Genomic DNA, 16,537 nt, shown 5'->3' on the forward strand with positions numbered 1-16,537 from the left:
CCCATCTGCAATCAAGTCCACTGGAAAACAGCAGGACGACAAGGCAACAACAGTCTATTTTCTTCAGAAAGTTCAAAACATCTAAAGATTGTTATAAGTATTCTTTATTCCCGAGAACCTGTGCTGAATGGAATCTCCTTCCACCGGATATCAGAGAAGCTCCCAGTCTAAACTCATTCAAACGGAAGTTACACTTATTTGACTTAGGGAAAATTATCCAAAAAGCACATTACAAAATATAAACACTCCGATCGTTCCACGGACTTATCACGAGGGCTCTCAATGGACTTACGAACCTTCTGTAATACAAGCATGCACTTAAGGTGAGTAACGTTTGGTAACGTGTACATTGTTTATAAAGAACGTATAAATTTTCATAAGTTTTGTAGTTGTGTTGTGGTTCCCCACTTTGAAGGTGCCCGCTCGCTGGTCAGACGCTGTATTCGCGTAGCGTATTAACAGCGTCTGGTCGGGCTACCGATCTACGTACGTTAGCCCGACCAGACGCTGTTAATACGCTATGCGAATACAGCGTCTGACCAGCGAGCGGGCACCTTCAAAGTGGGGAACCACACAACACAACTACAAAACTTATGAAAATTTATACGTTCTTTATAAACAGTGTACACGTTACCAAACGTTACTCAACTTGAGTACTAGCCTGACCAGACCGCTGTGCACAGCACAGCAGTCTGACATGTACTAGTGTTTAAACGTACGTAAACGACCGTCGCTTTTGACGGCAAGACCACAAAAATGTCTTTTATTTTGTTTGATTTTAACAGTAATACCACCCACCTATATCGTATGTTGCTGATGGTTGAGTTGAATTTGGTGTTTTGTTGGTATCCAAACCTTATTGTTGAATTTTTCGGAGTAGCAGTAGATTGTGCGATGATTCACAAAATAAACGAACAGCCACGAACGCTCAACCCGAGGTACCGTGTTAGCATTTTACGTACGCCCGTGCGTTTCATGTGCTACGTAAAGCTTGTCGTCTTCTACCATGTATTTCCGCGCGTGCTGCTCTCATGATTTGACGTCACTCCGACTACCTCCGACTACCTACGTTGTAGCACAGGAGAGTGATTGCCATTCAATAACACGCAGAAGATGAGGAGTGAAGCAATACGGACGCTCACAGACCTGATTTTAAGGACGGATTTCGGTAGGTTTTTGACGTAATTAAAAAAAGAAATATGCATACCGATTATTGGATGATTATCATAGATTACGGGGATTCCTTATATTCTAGTTTTCCATGATTAAAAAAGATATTCATGAAGGAGTCGCACAACCACCACTGAAAAATGACAACGTCTGCGAAGGAGTAGACGTGCAGCCGCTGTCGCTTCACGACAGCGGCTGCATGTAGTTACTTGAGTACATGCTTGTATTACAGAAGGTTCGCAAGTCCATTGAGAGCCCTCGTGATAAGTCCGTGGAACCAAAAAATGACACTTTCTGGCGGATTCCCTGACACCGTCGGGGTTCATTGTTGCAGAATTCAAAATGGCGCCTTGATCTCTGCGGAGATATCTTGCGTGCGTACGATGTGCTGCTTGTGAGTGTTGATGTAGCAGCACGGTCGACAGCGCGACCTTTTGAAAGGGCATTCAGATCATGTTACCTATATGGAATGGCCTGGCGTGAAAGATGATGTACCGTTCGCTACATTGACAAGTGCATAACTTGGTACCGGAGATACGTACCTCCTGCTAGACTCGAGATAGTATTAGGCCAAGTAAAAAAAGAAAGTAGTTTCTCATCCGGGTTTTTTGAGATCAGTGATGAGGGAGGTCCTTACTATTTACTATTTTAGTATTTTTTTTAAAAGCAAAATATATTTTCTTGTCCGGGTTTTTTGACGCAAGTGATGAGGGAGGTCCTTACTATTTACTATTTTTTTAAAACGAAGTAGTTTCTCGTCCGGGTTGTTTGAAAGCAGTAATGAGGGAGGTCCTTACTATTTACTGTTTTTGATCGAGCAGCCATGTCAGGCTCCATTTTGGCACTTAGGTGAAGCATGCTCAACATATGAATACAGTGAAATCTCGTTAAGAGGTCTGGTATAAAACAAAACCTTGTATGAACATGACAAGTTAATTTTACTGGTCTAAGCTCATGTGTTTTGACCCTGATATAACAAGAAACGCGATATAACAAGGTAGGTTTCATGTTCCGATGGACTTCATTATAACAAGGCTCCACTGTACATATATGCCTGCTGTGCTATTTGTATTGTTTTTACAATTCCTTCAAATTGGCAGGTACCTTCCAACGCATTTCAAACATTTTTATACCACTGGTGTACACACATTTACTTGCTTTCTTATCTTTTCTATGCAGATTTCATATCAAGGTACAAGACAGACGTTTAATCCCTGTTTTACTTTCAGGTTTTGCTACTGCTTGCCTTAAAATTACCGATTCATAATCGCGACAACTCATCACGTACGATCTGTCTCAGGGGCGAGTTGTCCCAGATCAGTACAACTTCTGCACGCTGCATGCTGCACATGGTTACACACACGCGTACACACCGAGCGCGCGAACCACTCTCTAGAATGACTTCAATGGCAAAGCATTTAACATTTTACATACAACAAACATCATCGCTACGTTTAATCACATGGCATTTTCGATTTGGTCGACTTGAAAAAAGGCTAACTTTCATGCATGATACTTACCGTACCACGGGGAGCTGAGGCGCCAAGACGTACTGGTAAAAGTACGTATATCATGTAGACCTAAATAATTTTCAGTGTAAACCGTTGCAGTCGGGTACGGAGGATTTTCTGAGTTCGCAGCGGGACAACCGCCGGATAAAAATAGTAAATATAAAAAAAATTGATGCGGCAATCAAAAAGGGGTGCGGGCGAGGACGAGAAATAAGGGTTTTTGATATTTTCAAAGCCAATTTTAAAAAATAGTAAATAGCAAAAAAAAGCATGCGGCGGCCAAAATAGATGCGCGCGAGGACGATCAACTACTATCTTTTTTTACTTGGCCTTAGTAGCAACGTGTTCCACCTGGTTTACCATTGCATTACATGTACATCTGTAGATTTATAACATCTACCTGGTTGTGGGCATTAAAAGTTTAAGGCAAACAATTGTAAAGCAAGCCGCCCATAATTCGACTGTAATGCCATCCAAAATTTGACTGCCCGCTACATGTAAAACCTATGCCTTTTGTGTGTGGTCGAATTTTGGCATGGGAGGTCAGACCGCGGACAGTTTGTTTTATACAGAACTTATGTTTTCTATGCTCCTACCCGTACTTATTGTTGCTAATACCATATATTTAAACTAAGTAACATGATTAAATTTAGGTGGCCTGAAGATTAGGGTTAGAGTTTTCTCAGTTTAGAATTAGGGTTAGGGTTAGAGTTTAGGGTAACATTAATCTCGGTGTCCTAGGGTAATGCAGACTTCAGAGTAAGCTCATAAAAATACAAATTGTACAATAAATGTACAATGTACGTGTAGGTATAGAGGATCTGTGGGGGGTACATACATGTACATGTATTCCGTGGTAGATATCTTCCAAGAGCAGACAGAAAAATCTGTCAGTCCAGAGGAGCCTTTTCTCAATTTTTTTTTTTTTACTAACTTTAAAAGGGCGTTGTACCAGTTTTTTATTTCTTTATATGTTGTTCTTTTAATTCTAAAAGACCCAGCGGTGCAAACAGAATCAAAATTTCATAACGATTAAGCCCGTAATGTCATGTTAAAAATTGAACTTTTTGGGTGAGAATTATGCTAATGAGCTGGCGAGTCCCGGATGTCGTGACGTCACAGGTGCCAACTATATCACTGATTACAAGCTCTCGCATACGCGTGCGTTAAATCGTACCGAGTAGCAGACGACGCTTAGGCCCAATTTAGCTAGCAGGCGGCTCTTGTGTACTGTCCTATTCATGCAGCTGTCTCAAATTTCGCTGAGCCAAATCGCACCAAAATTACAGGATATACTTCTAAGCATATTTCAAAATACTGTCTTATATTTGAACGAAATCGGTAATCGAGAAGTATCAATATTGACGCCGACTTTCAAGTCGTCACTCAAAAAAACTCACTCTTCGCGAGAGATCATGGTAAACGCGACATGCACAATCTAAAACTGAAGTTAGCCAACTAGTACTTTGCGAATGGGGAGTTTACGCGGGAACTAAACTAAAAAATGTCATGATTTTGGCGATTTGTGTGATTTACGAACCATATTTTTCATTCGACTTAGCTGAAATAATTTATAAATTGATTTTTTGCTCCCGATTACTTGAAAGATTTGTCTCATCATATTACATGGCTAACTTCAGTCTGTGCGTGCACAGGCAGGTAGGGCCTATGCCATGCCGCGATCACTCTTGTTTAGTCGTACAGAGCAGATTATTTTTAGTGACGACAGGAAAGTCGACAACTTCACTTACGCTTCCCGACTTGCGATTTGGTTCCAATTAGCGTGAGCAAGTGGACATGAGTCATAAAGTATTTCCTGTGATTTTGGTGCAATTTGGTTCAGTGAATTTTGAGATATCTACATGGATATGGAAGTACGCTAGCGCTATACAGTTAAACTCGCCTAAGTCGACGTCGCATATGTCGAATAATCGCTTAAGTCGAAGATTTTAAAAAGTCCCGATTTTCCCCCATTGACTTACGTGTATTAATTCACTCACAAGTCGAATTTTTTAAGTCGAATACTCGCCTAAGTCGATGAAATTTCAAGAACACTTTCACGGAAAAACCATTGAATTCACTGCGCCTAAGTCGAATAAGATTTTATTGTGTAATAAATCACTGTCAAAATCACGAGACGCCAGTTTTTGTTTACATACAGTACTGTATATACCAAAAGAAACTTTGCGTTAATAAACATTAACGTTTCATTAACGCAAGCGGTTTCACTTGAATCGTTAGTAACGCAGACTAACGATCGGGAAAAGTAACGTTTGTAGTAACGATGAGTAACGATCCCAAGCGCAAATTAACGATGTTTCGTTGACATTAACGATAGGTAACGCAAAAACTCACGCGAGATTTTGGTTTCCGTTACCCAGACCTGGTGAAAGGACGACGTAGCCCCTGCCGAGTGTAGCGATCTATGCCTTATACTTAGCGGAGTCTTTTCGCGAATGGCTTAATATGCGACCGGGGTCACCAAAAACGCACGCCGGGCCACCAAAAAAAGCCGGATGTTTGCCTTCAGTTTTGGATATGAACAGCGGTAACAATCGGCTCCATAAGATGCTAGAATAAATGTCAGATGTTTGCTCTTAATTTTGAAAATGAATAACGGTAATATTCGACTCTGTATAATACTAAAACAAATGTCGGATGTTTGCTTATACTTTTGGAAATTAATAATGGTAAAATTCAGTTCCGTACGGTGCTGAAATTAATGTCAGATATTTGATTTTGCGTTCGGAAATGAATAAGGATAAAATACGGCTCCGGAAGATGCTGAAATAAATGCCGGATGTTGACTTTTACGTTCGAAAGTAAATAACAATAACATTCATCTCCGGAAGATGCTAAAGTAATGTCGAATTATCCCTTTGACGTTCGGAAATGAATAACAATAATAATCAACTTCGTACGACGATGAGATAAATGTCTGATGTTTGCTTTTACTTTCGAAAGTAAATAGCAATAACATTCGGCTCCAGAAGATGCTAAAATAAATGTCAGATGATTGTTTTTACGTTCGGAAGTGAATACATGTAGCAGTAATATTCTTCTCCATACGATGGTATATAACTGTCGGATGTTTGCTTTTAAATTTCGAAATGAATAACAGTAACATTTATCTGCGTTTGATGGTAAAGTTAATGTTTGATATTTGCTTTGACGTTCGGAAATGAATAACAATAGTATTCAACTCCGTCCGATGATAAAATAAATGTCTGATGTTTGCTTTTATGTTCGAAAGTAAATAGCAATAACATTCGGCTCCAGAAGATGCTAAAATAAATGTTGAATGTTTGCTTTGACGTTCTGAAATGAATAACAATAACATTCAACTCCGTTCGATGATGTAATAAATGCCGAATGTTCGCTTTTTTTACGTTCGAAAGTAAATAGCATGTAACATTCGGCTCAGGAAGATGCCAAAATAAATGTCAGATGATTGCTCTTACGTTCGGAAGTGAATAGCAGTAACATTCTGCTTCATAATTAAGATGCTAAAATAAATATCAGACATTTGCTATTTAACATTTCGAAATGAATAACAATAACATTCAGCTGCGTTTGATGGTAAAGTAAATGTCGGATATCTGCCTTGACGTTCGAATATGAAAAACAGTATAACATTCGGCTCCTTACGATGCTGAAATAATTGTTAGATGATTCATTTCACTTTCGGAAGTGGACAGCAGTAACATTCGGCTCCTTACGATCATAAAATAATTGTCGGGTGTTTTCTTTTGAATTTGGAGATCGAGTAATATTCTGCTCCGTACGATGCTAAAGTAACAGATTGTTTCTTTTACATTTTGAAATGATTAACGGTATCAATCGGCTCAGATGATGAAATAAAAAGCGGATGTTTGCTTTCACGTTCGGAAATGAATAAGGATGATATTCAGCTCCGTAAAATCCTAGAATGAATGTCGGTTGCTTGTTTTTACATTTGAAAATGATTAGCGGTAACATTCGGCTCCGGAAGGTGTTAAAATACTTGTAAATGGTGGATGATTGCTTTTACAATCAGAAATAAATAACGGTCACTTTCGGCTCTTTACGATGCTAAAACAAAATTAATGTCGGATGTTTACAAAAGTCTGCAAATGCTCCCGCTTTCTCCTTTCAAACGTAAATTTTGACCACGTAAATAGGCATCAACTTTTATAATAATCAATAAGGCTATTTGCTAAATCTTAGAACTCAGAATAACTGTATAAGATGATTAAATTTTCTATTTATTTATTTACGACGTGGGTACCGTCCTGTATCACTTCAATAATACTTAATATTTATTTTTCTATGTTTTGTAGGACCGGTTTAGTTTTGCTTGTTTGTTTTTGTTTTGTTTTTTTTCGGGCCACCAAAAAATAAAAATCAATCATTTTGGTGGCCCAATCGGGCCACCAAAATAAAAGTTAGTGTGGAGCCCTGGCCTGCATCAATGTGGATAAAGTGTCTTGCTGAAGGGCAAATATCGGGCACACCGCTCCAGCTCTCGGCTCCAGAGTAGACAACATACATGTACATTATACATGTGTACGCGTGGTGTAACTGTAAGTCGATTTTTTTCGACTTACGCACAAGTCGAAACTCGCCTAAGTCGATGTGTTTTGCTCAGTCCCGAGAAGATCGACTTATGCGAGTTTAACTGTACCTACACCAGCGCTTGGGTCGCGAAGCGGCGGCACTGTTAGTATCTTCATGGTCAGGCCACTCTTCCGAGGTATGGGTCCTACTAAAACTAAACTAGATCTAGATCTAGTCCTTGGTGTTAATACGACCACCATGAGATTTATCTCGACTACAAAAACATTGAAAATCCATAAAGCAGATACCTTACCTGCAAAATTCAGCACAGAAATAACAGGGCCTGCAGCACAAGGGCCTAGATCTAATGGCAACGCTAGACCTTGGAGTCAGGACTTTCGTCTAGACTTTCTTCAAGTTCTGGCAGCAGGGGTATGTATACTATAACGTTTACGCTGTGCCTATTAGCACTGTGCACGTACAGCTGTCGACGGGGCGGCGAGTGAGTGTAGGGGCCTACTCATCAAGACTTGAACTGCCACGTAACATTAGAATCTGCTCGGTCCTTGACTGCTCACTAGTCCTAGTCCTAGTTCTGGTCTAGAGTCTATGTGTACTGGGTGCCGTTTTCTTCTAACTAGGCGTAAACTGTGATTGCCGTTGACTATCACTCAGTCCTCATCTTCGTTAGATAAGTTTGAACTGTCGAACCATTATCGCTCATCATCAATGCATTATAGTTAGTGCGACGTTACTTACACACAGTTTTCTATGGGCAGCACGATCGGACAATGATGCCAATTTCATTTGGCATATCTGGAATATTCCCCACAAATTTTATCTAAATAAAAAGCTTTTGAAGAGATTCCTTTTAAAAATTAATTAATAGTGTTTAACATGTTTATTTCAGCTCCATAATGCAATTTTATTTAATAACAGTTTTTGCAGTACTTCATGTGAGATTTCATCAGTAAATTGACATGTGTTGTTCGTTTTGTTAAAGTCGGAAGGTGGCACCTTTGACATATGCCAAATTGTGTGGATCGTTCCTTGGCTTGCTCTTTTCATTTTTTTTTCAAAAAATCATTACAGGCTTATCCTGGGTTTTAGAATCCTCTCTTTCCAGTTGTAGGCATCAAAAAATGTAGATTAGAATTATCAGACAATTAGAAATTGTCAGTACAGTTTTCTTTTAACGTCACAGCTGTCTTCCATATTCATAGATAGACAAAATTCAGTCCTAAAATTGTAATATGTAGCTGTAGGGGGTATACCACTGTCCCAATACAAATGGAGAAAAGAGGTACCTCTCCTTTTCAATTGCATCTGAAAGTTAAAAATATTGCTGTATAATGTGGTTTTCATTCATGTCAAACTTGTTTTAAGGTAAAAAAAGCTGTACAAAATTGGGGTTATGGTAATGTTTGGTTCGCGCGTGACCACTGGCAGAGCACCTTCACAAGAGACAGTAGGACAGCCTTCGGTCTGTATAAGGAGGGGATTCCGTGAAGCCATATGCAGTCTCCACTGAACAATTACACTTTTGTATCCCTGATGGCAAGGTACATATCGATCAACCATCAAGAGGTGCTTGGACTGGAGAGAGTCTACATCAGGGAATAATTTTCCTGGTATCGCATAGCAATTTGCTATGCACTTTGGTATGACTGCTATACAAAATGTAATTTGCATAGCAGTTTCATTACATAGACTTGTAAACCATTTTGTTGAAAATGTATGTCCATCGACAAAAACTGCTATTCAATTTTGAGAAGGAAAATTATTCCCTGTACATGTAAATTAACATATTTTAGTTTGCTCTGCTTGTCTCTGGCATTTGAACCTACAATGTAATTTTAATGTTGTACTAGTTTTAACCAGACTCTAAACTAAAGACCTAAAGTCGGACCCAGTGTGGAGCGCGCATGGGGGTTCATGGCCCCATTGATGGCCCGCCAAAGTCATTTGCTGCCCACCGGGTTACATGTAAGCCCCCTACATTAAAACTCCACAAGGCCTAGAGTTTTTAAAGTGATAGTAGGTCTAATCTAGCACTAGTCAGCGAATGTGCATCATCGGTTAAATCCAGGCATTCTTTGGCTGTGTGTGTACACTTGTTGCATGATACATTATGTATGATGCGATAGTTTTGTCAAACATCAGTGATAATGCTGTACATGAACATGATTTGTTACAGGAATTCTCAAATATTTTCTGAGGAATCAAAAGTATATTTGATGAAAATTGGTTTTTCAAATGGCTGAGACACAGATGTATGAAAAAAACAAAAACAAAGTAAAACATTGTGGTCCTAATAAAAGGTGGTTCCAACCTGTAATTAGGACCTCTTTGTATTTGGATAACTCGGCCATTTCAAAACCAATTTTTGTCAAATGAACTTTGAATTCTTCTTAGAATTGTATGCTATTTCATGAGAGGTTTGTAATTATCTCTAAAAAAAGTTGGAAACTTGAAGCCCCATCTCAAACCCAAACTTAAGGGTAGGAAATCCCATTTGCATGCCTCAAATGAAGAGTTGTATAAATACCAGGCCTCGAATTTCGCCAGTTTTAGGGACAGGCAATTTTTTGGTTTTAGGGGCACTCTCTCTCAAAATTTTGAAGGGCAGCAAGGAAAAGTTGCAGTAAGCATGGTAATTTTGAGAGAGGCATTGCGGCAAGTAGATAGGGCATTGCGGCAAATTGCCTTTTGCCTCCTGGATAATTCGAGGCCTGAAATACAGTGGTATGTTGAAGAGAGTATCATTTTAGAAACTCCCATAAAGTATTGAAAGTGGAAGGTAACATTTAGTACATTTTTATTGACCGTTAGATTTTGAATTGAATTTTTTTCGGGGCTCACCGTAAATCCCAGTACATTACTAGGCTACCTTTGCAGACCCATGCACTGCATGTGTGTCCATCATGTATATTTTGTGAAGAAAGTTCATCAGAACTTACAAACATTTCTATATACATTCTTGCCACACACTCTATATGTTATTACATCAGCTCTTATACTTTTAGATTTGTGTTTATAGATAAAAAATACAGAAGACTGCAACAAAAAGGCTTAAGTGTGGCTGACACACAGAACTACTGAGTAGTTGAGTTTTGTGCATTTTTCAAATTGTAGATAACAGTTGACTTCCAAATTTCTCAGCAGTGGCCTAAACAAGTCCCCTGAGGTTCATATTTAATGTTTTGCTGCATTTTGGGAGGTCTGTAAAAGGTATCCCCTACCTTTAAGTGTAAACCATCCCTTTAAAACATTTTAAAGCAAATATTGAATTTGCTTTGTGTTCAGGTCGACCTTTCCTAGCATGTCAGACTTGAAGTCATTACAAAAAACTTTGAATGTTTAGTACATTGGGCAAATTGCATTAATACTCTGTAATTTGTGAAGATGTAATGCATCATAGCATCAATGAACTAAATGATAGTGGTACAATAAAACCTGTTGGTGTGTTCAAATATTGTATTAAAGTGATGTTCAACAAAGAGCAAAGCATTATCAAGAAAATAGAGAGAGGAAAGAGTTCCCATTGTAAAAGTTCCTGCCTACCCCTCTTATAGAGCAAAAAAAAAAAGCAAATCCAAAGTCCCATTATTGCAACCATAATTAATATGGACAGGGGAGCATTTTATAGGAATTGTGGCAAAGTTGCTTCATGCATTTTTGATTGGCCCATCACCACCTTGCATTAAATACTGAACTGACAAGTGATGTCATACATTGTGGAATGCTGTCCCTATGTACTTTCCTGAGTCTCTGGATATGATATTTTGCAAGCTGAATGCATCTCAGTCTACTAGGTCAACTTAAAATTTTGCAGGTATTAAAGCAAACCAAGACATACAGTACAAACTTGTGGTATGCATTCTGCACAGTTTACATACAAATGTAGATGTACAATACAAGTGTACCATTGTACATGTACATCACGATTGTACAAGTACAGTGTACAATGTATATTTGTATGATGCATGACTGCACTGTAATCTGTATTACTACTATCGTGTGGTATAATGAACTCAGTGTACAAATTGTACATGCAACCTGTACACTGTTTGTATGTACTTCTGTGGTGACTGTGTCTAGAAGGATGTGTCACAAATTATGATCGTGAATGCATGAAGCAACATTCAATATTGTAGTCTAAATGCCATTAAATCATCATGGCCGAAATATATGCAGTATCTACAGTGTACTGGTAGTACAGCATAATTCACTTTAATGGCAATACTAAACTGAGTGCAAGGTCATTGTTGTAGGAAAGTCAGGCATCAATTTCAATGTGGCTCTTGTCAAATCAAGACAGGAACCAGATGGGTGACTGTAGACTATACGTGTAGGAGATTAAGAAAGCAATATTGAAATGCCTCCACATAGTTTTAGTCATGCAGTGGAGACGATGCACTGATATTTAATATTTATTTTTTTCTGTATGCTCATCAGGTTTGATGAGTATGCAAATTTGAATGAAGAGCAATATGTACAGGATGGGGACAAGTAGCAATTTTAGCACACTATACTGCTGTACATACTGTATACTTGTAGTGAGCATGTTTTATTCAAACATGCAATGTCATTCATGTGTCGGGAGTTATTTGTAAGGTGTACCACATGCTTTCTGGCTCATGAGTGGGCAGCGATTGCTCTACCTCCGAAAAGTGATGAGGAAATTCCCAGGATTCCGATGGGTTTTCCCCACGTGACATGCTGTACATTTAGGGGTTATAAACAATGCACGTCGTCCACATAGATCACTGAACCAAATATTCATAGGTACAGTACATGTACACTGTACATTTACAGTATGTACATGTAGGCCTATATGGTTTGTGTTTGTTGCACGCCAACTGCACTGTGATGAAATACATACCTGTAGTCCAAACATTGTAAGTCCTACATGTATATTTATTTAGACATGGTTGAATCAACACTGGACACTGACAAAGCTGAGCTTGTGTGGGCTTTATGTAAACATTGTGTTATATTGAATCATCACAATCTGTTCATCCCTTTTGATATGATGTACATTTATAAACTGCTTTCGCTTTCATTTGCAGACAATTGTATTCTGATCTCTGCCAGTAGAAACTGGTTTTTAGGGCTATCACTTGCACACTTCCCAATTTTCACACTTCCCTTTTACGAAAACTACATACAGTACATGTACTTTATTAATGTTATAAATCAAAGCTGTAATGAAGGATGGTATTTTTTTTTTTTATTTATTTATTTCCATCATCACAAAGAGAGAAAAGAAAAAGTTGACATAATCCAAAGTGATACAATTTTTTTTTCATTTCTCTTACACTCGTCCGATAAAGGATTTTTTCAATACAATATAAAGTATATTATACACGAATGGTGTCGTAAAAAAGAAACAATGCACTTTGTCATGGCAACAAAAATAGTAAATAATCACAATGATGGAAAACAGTGTTCCACTAAAAAAGCCACGCTTGTAAAACGTGGAACACTGGAACAAAACAACAACAGCACCAATTTGTTATACCAAATAGACATATTCATTTAAATTCTTCTATATACTATTGTACATTTTACTAATTGATATAATGATGTTGATACTATGAACAATACTTACTAGGATTTTAGGATGCAATCGTATAAACTATATAACATATCACATTTGTGGCACAGACACTATGGGGCCAGGTGTGCCAGGAAAATTGAATGGAAAAAGATATGCAATCGGCCACAAAAAAAAAACATAACGACGACAACAACAATAACACAATACACAGAAATAACAAAATTTGAGGAAATGCACTCAGACAGATACTGGACAACGAAGAACGAGGAAAAAGTAGCAGGGAAGAATAGAGAAGGAAAAGGAGAGGGATGGAAAAGGTCTGTGGACACACTACAAAATCTCAAGGAGAAGTGAAACATGACGGGTTTTTCCATTGAACAGAATTAACTGGTATATTTAGAAAACAAATATTTTTTGAGTTTATACTTAAATGTAATTAACTTCACAGATTCTTTTAGATCATTATCTAAGCTATTCCAAAATCTGGGTCCGGTATAAACAAATGTATTTTGAGTGTGTACAGTTCTAACTAAGGGAAGATGAAATTCTTTAGATTGTCTAGTGGGATAATTATGTACGTGGCTGTTACGGTGAAATAAAGAATAAAATATTTTGGGTAGATGATTGCAGTTGTAATTAAACATAAATTGACCAAGTTGTAACAAATACAACTCATTTATTTTCAGAATTTTGTGCTCAAGGAAAAGCTTGTCAGTATGTGCTCGGATATGAAGGTTAAAAACGATTCTGAGCGCCATCTTTTGCAGAAGAAATAGTTTATCTAACAATGTCGAATATGTATTCCCCCAAGCAAGAATTCCGTAATTCAAGTACGGCAATACCAAACTTGAATAAAGCGTAATCAAAGCCGAAGAAGGAAGATAATATTTCAATCTATTCATTATGCCTATGTTACGTGCAATTACTTTACAAATATTGTTTATGTGACACTTCCATGATAACTTATTATCAACACAAACACCTAAGAATTTAATAGACGAAACCTCTTCTAGAGGAGTAGTGTCAAATATAACGTTACCTGGTAATCTATCTAAAGAATTACTGAAAAACATATACTTTGTCTTCTCAATATTCAGTGACAATTTATTTGCATATATCCATTGTGAGACATTCTTCAATTCATCATTCACTGTACTAATCAAAGTATTAGGGTCAGGGTGGGAATAAAAAAGATTGGAATCATCCGCGAATAATATGAAAGAGAGTTTATCTGAAGATCTATAAAAATCATTAATGTAAACTATAAATAACAGTGGGCCTAACAAACTTCCTTGCGGAACACCACATTCTATTTTCTTCATAGAAGAATCAAAACTGTTGACATGTACATATTGAAATCTGTCAGATAAATAACTCGTAAACCATTGCAAGGCTTTTCCGCGAATACCGTAATGGGATAACTTAGAAAGAAGTATACCGTGATTAATCGTATCAAAAGCCTTTGAAAAGTCCAGGAAGATGCCTATTTTATGCAAAAATGTATCAAGTGCATGTGTAATCTTTTCCACAAAGGTAAGTAAAGCGTGGGTGGTGTTGTGATTTTCTCTGAATCCAAATTGAAAATTCGTAAATATATTACTCATATTGAAAAATTTTACAGTTCGGATATATACTATTCTTTCCAAAATTTTAGAAATTGAGGTTAATAACGATATTGGTCTGTAATTATTGACATCATTTTTCTCCCCTTTCTTATATATAGGTATAACTTTGGCAGTCTTCATTTGACTTGGTACAAGCCCAGTACTAAGTGATAAATTAATAATATATACTAAAGGATCTATTATTTGAAGAATTACATTTTTCAACAAATAATTATCGATTCCATCACAACCTGGGCTTTTCCCTTCTTTCAAATTATGAATAATATCAATAACTTCTTCATTATACGTAGGGTCCAAAAATATAGTTTTAGGATTAGGTATATCTAAAAAATCATAAAACACTTTATTAGATGAAGGGATACTTTGTGATAAATTTTTCCCAATCGATGCAAAAAAATCATTAAAAATTTCGGCCATACCAGCAGGTACATTGCTTGAGGTATTACCCCATCGTACTTCTGAAATACTAGATACATCATTAGATGTATTCATAACCTCTTTTATTGTTTTCCAAGTATTCTTAATATCATTTTTATATTTCTTTATCTGGTTGACATAAAATTTTCTCTTTTGTAAACGCAATAAATTAGTAAGCGTGTTTTTATAAGTCACATATTTCTGTCTGTTTTTATCCGTAGGGTTACTCCTGTATTTATAAAACAAATTATTTTTTCTATTAATCGATCTTAAAAGTGATTGGGTTATCCACGGGAGTCTTGGAGTTCTTTTATAAGAACTTTTCCTTGTGCAAAACGGAATATGTTCATCAATTTTAGAAGTGATAGTTTTCATAAAATAATCATAACACAAATCAAGATCGGTATTGTTGTATACATAAAACCAATCAATATCTTTTAAACTATTTTGCAAATTAATAAGATTATTGGCCGTAATCTTACGACGTCTCTGATAATTATTTTGCCTAGTAGATAACTTAATTGGCACTTGTGTGAAGATTGGATAATGATCAGAGATGTCAGATAAAACAATACCAGACTCGGGAATTGGGAGAGTATTACAAAAAATATTATCAATCAAAGTGGCAGATCAGTCAGTAACACGGGTCGGCTTAGAAATTAACGGTAATAAAGAAACAGACATTAAGGTTTCTACAAATTCTTGCGAAATATGTTGGGAGTTACATTTCATGTTCTCTGGACATCCATTATTAATGTGTCCCTGTATAAAAACTTGCCCATTTGTAGTGAGTGTTACATGTATTTGTATTCATGAACTTGTGACAAGTTCATGACATGAGTTCACATTAAAGAAAACAAACAAAATAAACTCTTTCTTTCAGCCCTTATCTTTTTTCGTCTGAACTGCTGTTTGTAGTACAAATGTAATTACGTGATCATGCCCTCGGGTTTTCTAAGAAGAGTTACATTTCCTTTAATCTTTTTGCTCATTTAATTTCTCTAACTGTTGTAGGATATAAAATTTTATTCATTTTTCACAAATTTGTGGCTCAATTTTAGTTTCTGAATGTCGAAAGAGGCAGCTGTTTGTCCATGAGACCATAACTGTTACTGGTATGATTCTTTTATGATCAAGTTTATGACATCAAATATTGAATCGCGTTAGATATATCAGCTCCATGAAGTGCTCGTCTTTGTACATTACTCTGCAGATTGCTGAGCAAATTCATTGGCCCACTGCAGAAGCTAGAGAGGACTTGAAAGCTGTTTGCGGGGTGTGTAAAGTTGGAAGTGGCTTGAGCAAGAGTGGAGCATTTCGAAGATCCATCTAATTCATCACCATGAGGCACCAGGCCATCATCAGCATCCTGCTGATTTTGCAAACAGGTGCGTATACAGTGTAATGAGATGAGGCATCAGTTACAGTTACAATGTACATGTATACATTTTGTACAGTACACAGTCGTATCCCTGCTCCTGATTTGTGTGTTGTGAAAATAATATCTGTCATATTCCCATTGTATGTGCAACTCACGTTGATCATGGGCACACATGTTTAGCAGGAACTGCAGATTTAGTTTGACACATTAATGAATAACCTGTAGTACTCGGAATCACAGACTGTATTGGTGTTTTAAAAAAAGAAAAGAAAAGAAGCCATGCTTATTTCAAAGCAGACAGATGTCCATATACAGTATGTGTACATTTACAATA

Source organism: Diadema setosum, chromosome 5, assembly GCF_964275005.1.
Source record: "Diadema setosum chromosome 5, eeDiaSeto1, whole genome shotgun sequence".
In the NCBI taxonomy this organism is placed as follows: Eukaryota; Metazoa; Echinodermata; class Echinoidea; order Diadematoida; family Diadematidae; genus Diadema; species Diadema setosum.